Consider the following 6266-nt stretch of genomic DNA (forward strand, 5'->3'; position numbering starts at 1 on the left):
TCTATATCTATTATGTATGTATATATATTAATATATATATATATATATATATATATATATATATAAATAAATATATGTGAATATATGTAAATCTATACACACACACACACACACACACACACACACATATATATATATATATATATATATATATATATTAGTATATATATATATATTACACACACACACACACACACACACACACATATATATATATATATATATATATATAATATATATATATATATATATATCTATATATATATATATATATATATGTGTGTGTGTGTGTGTGTGTGTGTGTGTGTGTGTGTGTGTATTAAGAAGTAAGATGCCATTTCCTTCCTTGGGGGCAATTAGAGACACATACTAATAGTATGGTGAGCCAAGCTATTGTCATACTTACAAATGACTGGATTCTAATTCCACAGTAGATGGAAAAGGCTTTTCAGGTGGAGTTGATTAAGACAAAAGGTATGATCTTGAAATGATACTTTATAAATGAATTACAGAAGTATTTATATGAATTGCTGACCAATCTGCAGCCAGGACACTTGCACAGTAACTAACGGACCAATCATGTACAATAGTTTAAAATTAGCTTTTATGGCTCCAATATAGAGGAAAATCTAGTGAACTCTCTGTTCATACCACTGGTATCGTCAGAATCACGGAATTTGGCGACGTATTGTCTGAAGCTGGTGACGACCTGTCACTTGCAGCATGAGAAACACAGGCTTTTAGAGTGCTGGCATAATACCCAACCCCTGCAAGAGTTGATCACGGCGTTTCAGAGGGTGTCCCGTCCTTGAAAACTGGACTGGAGGTGTAATATGGTCGGGTAAACATGCTGGTTTCAGGCAACTGATTGTAACCCAATCGATCGTGCAGTGGGGGCCAGTGTAAGGCTGGGTCAAAGTCAGATGAACAGCATTGGTTCTGATGAAAACATGTGTTGCCTTGTGTAGATCCTATGGGATAAAGGTCTTCTTGTTTGACTTGTAGAATGGGCAGCAAGAGGCGAATTTTCCGACAATGGTCTGGATTCCGATGATGTCAGGTGAGGTGTTATCATCGGGGAAGAATTCACCAGGTATCACAAGCAGATCACCATACACCAACTTGGCTGCTGACAGGTCAAGGACCTCTTTAGGCGTGGTCTGAAGGCCGAGGATGACCCATGGAAGCTGCGAATACCAGGTTGAGGAGTTACCATGAGACATGAAGTCTGCTTTCAAGGCGAGATGGAACCTCTCGATCATGCCATTGGACTCGGGATGGTAAGCGGTTGTGTGATATAACTGGGTGCTGAGGAAGCAGTTTAGGGATGTCCAGAGCTGTGACATGAACATAGTGCCTCTGTTGGAGGTGATGTGATCGGGTATGCCAAATCTGGAAACCCATGATGAGAGGAAAGCACTGGCACATGCTGCTGCCGATGCATCTGTCACAAGGGCGACTACGGGCCATCTTGTCAAGCAGTAGACCATTATGAGTAGGTAACGCTGCCCTTCAGAGAGTGGGATAGGTCCTACAATGTCGATGTGGACATGGATAAAATGGCATTGCGGTTGATGAAAGGAAGCTACATCTGAATTTGTGTGACACTGGATTTTGGAGAGTTGGCAGGCAGAACATTCACGGGCCCATGCCTTTGTGTCTTTTGATATGCCATGCCAGATGAAGCACTTTTTCAGGAGGGTGGCATAGATCGTCCTGAAGGGTGTGCCAGACTGTGGATGATGTCGAACACATGACGTCTAAGTAACTGTGAGATCCATGGGTGTGGGCGGCTGGTGCTGATATCACAGGATGGAGGTAGGGCTATTGTTGTTTAGGTGGATGGGTTCCGCTGTTACTTGTCTGCCAGCTGCTTGTAATCGATATTGAGGTGTACTGCGTCGATGGAGATTCTGGAGTGGGCGTCAGCAATGGGGTTGTGTTTCCCAGGGATGTGACAAAGGGTGCAGTTGAATTCAGTGATGGCTGACAGGTGGCAGCACTGATGTGGTGACCAGGCATCGGACAGGTGGTTTATTGAATGCACTAGTGGCGGGTGGTTAGTTTGAAGGGTGGAAGGCATGGCCGCCAAAACATGTTGGAAGTGTTCAATAGCGAGCTATGCTGCCAAGAGCAAAAGCAAGGGGTTGAGGATGGCCATGATGATCTGTTCCAAGACAGCTCCTATAGCCACGTCGCTGGTGTAGGGCCTTGGTGAAGGTGTTTCTGGCAGAGGTGAAGGTGGCTCATTACGAGGGTCCCCAGGTGAGGGCCTTGGGATTGCCCTCGAGGGCTTCGTAGCTTGGGGCCAAAGTTGAGGGGATGCTGGGCAAAAATAGATGATAATAAATTACCATTCCAAGGAATTCTAGTAGACCCTTGGTGGTGATAAGGGCGGGGAACTTCCTGATGGCAGCAACCTTTTCGGGTTATGAGGTGCCCCAAGAATTCTACCCTCTTGGTGGTGAAGGAGTATTTGTTGTCGCATAACAAGGCCCTTTTCTTGCAGGCATTGGAAGACAATATGCAAGTATTGGAGGTGCTCCTCCTGTGATGTCGAGGAGATTAAAATATCGCTGATGTAACAGATGCAGAAGGGAAGGTCTCCCATGATGTTGTCCATCAATCATTGAAAAGTAGTTCCTGCATTGTGGAGGCCAAAGCAAGAGCAATTGAAGGTGAAGGTGCCGAAGGGTGTTGTGATGGCAGTCTTCAGAATGTCTTTGGGATTCATGGGGACCTGGAAATAACCTTCGAGTAAGTCCAGCTTTGAGAAATTTTTTACACTGCACAGGAAGGTGGTTATGTCTGTGATGTTAAGGAGGGGGCAGTGGTCAGCCTTGGTGATCACATTCAGCCTTCTGTAGTCCCCGCATGGGTGAAGGGTGCCGTCCTTTTTTATTACTATGTGGAGAGGAGATGCTCAAGGACTGGATGGATGCCTTTTGACACACACCCATCTTCTCCATTTCTGTGAAGATTTTGTTTGCAGCGGCGCAAGTTTTTCGAGTTGTAGAGGTCAGAAACAAGGGTGTACAGGTGGACCCGAGGTTTTAATACAGAGCAAAATACCATGGTTCGCAGTGATTTGATTAGAATGTCGTAATTCTAGTTTGAAGATATCTGGGTATGAGGGGAGCAGATAGGCAAACTCATCTTTGGAATCGGTGATATGGAGGGCGAGTTCTGCGGGGACTGCATCGATGGGCATCATGGAGAGATTGGTGGCATCAAAGACGCACCTGTTGGCGACGTCCACAAGCAGTTGGTGGTGTACCAGGAAATCTGCCCTGAAGTGAGGTATTGAGAAGTCTGCAACCAATAACTGCCAGAGGTACTTTCTGTCACTGAGGTTAAGGGCAAGATGCTTCTGACTGAAGGTAAGCTTTGGGTGGCTATGGGTATTTGGTTGGATGATTGGATACAGCCAGAAGGGAATGGCAAGACTGTCAACCAAAAAATGAGTATCTGTGGTGGAACAAAGGATAAAAAACACAGATGGGCTGATAGAACACGTGCCTGGATGTGTCAAGATTATGGATAGATTTAGGTACATTACTATAGCCCTGATTGAGGGATACGCACTTGATACGGCAACCACGAGGGGAGGTAGTCATTTCATGCATTTTTTGGCCATGGTCATCCTGGGAGGCTGTTCTTGGTGGCAAGGTCGAATGTTCTGTAGTATTGGCAAAGCTGAAACGGCAGTGATTGCTACTATGTGTGGTCAGCATCCTTGGGTTTCTGATGGCGGGGTGGGCGGTGAAGGTTTGTCCTGGAAGTTTGCAAAGGTGTGACAGCCATGGAAGCCTCATTGGTGTTAGTAAAGTCATCTGTTGCAGAAGGGTTGGACATTCCTCGATGGACAGCAAAGTTGTGGGCATGGTGGCGGTTTGCAGCTGTGTGGGCATCCGTCAGATTGTCTGCTAGGGTGGCAAGGGTATTGTCACCTGTGTCTTTGATATTGTTGAGTGCTGCCCTTCCCAACATTGGCAGGTGCTGCAGACAGAGGTCCTTGAGGATATTAATTGATTTGGGAAAACCATCTGCTGCAGGAGGAAGAAAGGCGAGGGCTCTCATTTCGAGAAGGGCGGCAGATGAGCACTGATCACCTTAGGGTTGCTTTGCTAGTAAACATTATTTTTCTATCTCAACTCGGTTCTTAAATGGAATTTTGGGTTGCCTGACAAAGGGCCACCCTCATGAAAAACGTGCTTAAGCAGGAATCTAGTTAGACACTAGCCTGCTCTAGTTGTGTATGGCCTGTTAGTGGATGGATACTTGCCAATAAATGCCGATCTGTACACTGTGTTCTGTAAGTCTTTTGTGACAATTAAATTGGGAAGGATGGTACCAGCATCATCATTCCTTGCATAAAAACCATACTGAGAAACGGAAAGGGATTGTCTTTTGAGGCTAATAGCTTCAAAAATGAAAAGGTTGAAAGCTGGAATATGTATGCATGTAGTTGTAGATTCTATTGGTCTCTTTCATCAAATATTATTGTTGATAGCCACAATGACCTCTTCTTGATTTGGTTGCCCTTTTTGGATACAAGGCTTTAATCAAGATGGTAACTAAATAAAGAAGCTGTGCCAATACTCTAAAGCCTGCATTTCTCATGCCGCAAGCGATAGGTCATCGTCAGCTTCAGACAATACATCACCAAATTCCATGATTCTCACAACAATTCACATACCAATGCACCAGTGGTACCAACAGAGAGCACACCTGATTTCCATCTATATAGGAGCCATAAAGGCTGATGTCAAATAATTGTACATGATTGGTCCATTAGTTACTGTGTAAGTTTCCTGACCACTGATTGGTCAACAATTCATGTAAATACTGCTGTGGTTCATTAATAAAGTATCATTTCAAGATCATATCTCTTGTCTTGATCAACTCCTGTTAAAGTGGTGACCCCACCACACCAACACCCAGCAAAGACGTCCAAAACTTCCTATGATGAAACATCACCATCCCTTTCTGCCACTTCTGCCAGTACCATCGGCCAAGTCAAACTTCCAACCTTTACACCAACTAATGCCTACACTTTGTTCCGTCGAGCCAAAGTCACACTCCGAATCAAGGGTGTACAGTCATCGTTGACGAAGGCAGATTACGTTCTCATCGCCATGCTGGACTACCTCTTCCCCCAGCAAACAGTGGCTGGATGTTAGGGGCACCGATGTCCACCTAGTATGAAGACCTGAAGGAGGTCTTACAAGAAAGATTGATGCCATCCTCAGCTGTTCATGTCCAACAGATCTTCAACGCAGTACTGAAAAAGAGATGGTAATATACGAGTGGATATAAGATGAGAAAAAAAACAGGTTAGTGGAAGAGTTCAAAGCAGATTCAAATCTCTACAGCTGTGTGAAAAAAGAAGAATGTGGTAAGTTCCAGAATGTTAACTAAAACGAAAAACATATTAAATTAACTTCTTTGTAAATTTGACTTATAGAGAGTATTATTTCAATAATCAAAACTATTTTAGTCGCTAAAAGGAAAGCTGACTTTGACATCCTATTACAGGACTTGAAAGGACCTACATTTTACACTTATTCATGTAACAAACTAACCCTCGCGGCTGACTTGCCTCCAAAAGCCTATGCCTTCAGCCATTTCATTCCAGCAGCCACAAGGTTTGCTACCCGCCAAGTAAACCCTAAGGTCTTATTGTGATCCACTGTAGCTCTAACAGCCCACTCCACTACACTGTTTTACGCTATTTCAATTTGGTAACGGGCTGCTACACAAGCAAGAGTCCGCATTGGCATGGGGCACCTTAACCTGCAACAACAAAAACGCCATTTCAGTCTACATCTAACACAAATCATGTTACACTTCCGTTTCTGACGATAGAATTTCCTACATTCCCTTGTGATATCAAAATACTGATGGAAAAACTTAAAAAAAAAGGGTGATAGAGGTCTGAAAGCTGCGTAAAGTACTACTAATTCCATCCTAATTACATAACTTGTAATTAACATAAATATGGATTCTACGCCATTATTTAAGACGTTCATGATTGTCAGCTTGTTAGGCTGGATGATTGGTACCCTATTAAAGAAGGTTGAAGAATGCACATCTCTTCAAGACAATATTGCTGCAGATTGGTTGGGAGTGTCTTGCGCAGCAAGGCAATTAGCAGGGATTAACGCCTACGGGCACTGTTTAATAAAGACTAAATTTTCTCAGTATACAATTATACAACAACAACATACTGAGAAAACCTAGACCTAATAAATAGAGCTAGAGGC

The 6266-nt window shown here is 43.6% G+C and overlaps 1 protein-coding gene across 4 annotated transcripts in view; it reads right to left on the reverse strand.

The window, feature by feature from the left end:
* The window catches only part of LOC135222799 (ensconsin-like), a 123697-nt gene that overhangs the window by 96043 nt on the left and 21388 nt on the right, over positions 1–6266 (reverse strand). For 2 of the 4 annotated variants that reach the window (XR_010316341.1, XR_010316342.1), the window contains 2 exons: positions 5603–5796; positions 301–5284 (listed from right to left, as the gene is read on the reverse strand). The exons of the other annotated variants lie outside the window; for them this stretch is intronic. The gene's annotated coding sequence lies outside the window, so the exon portion shown is untranslated. Of the gene's footprint in view, positions 1–300; positions 5285–5602; positions 5797–6266 lie in introns of those variants that run through there. 4 annotated transcript variants of the gene reach the window in all.

This window comes from Macrobrachium nipponense, chromosome 8, assembly GCF_015104395.2.
Source record: "Macrobrachium nipponense isolate FS-2020 chromosome 8, ASM1510439v2, whole genome shotgun sequence".
Taxonomy (NCBI): Eukaryota; Metazoa; Arthropoda; class Malacostraca; order Decapoda; family Palaemonidae; genus Macrobrachium; species Macrobrachium nipponense.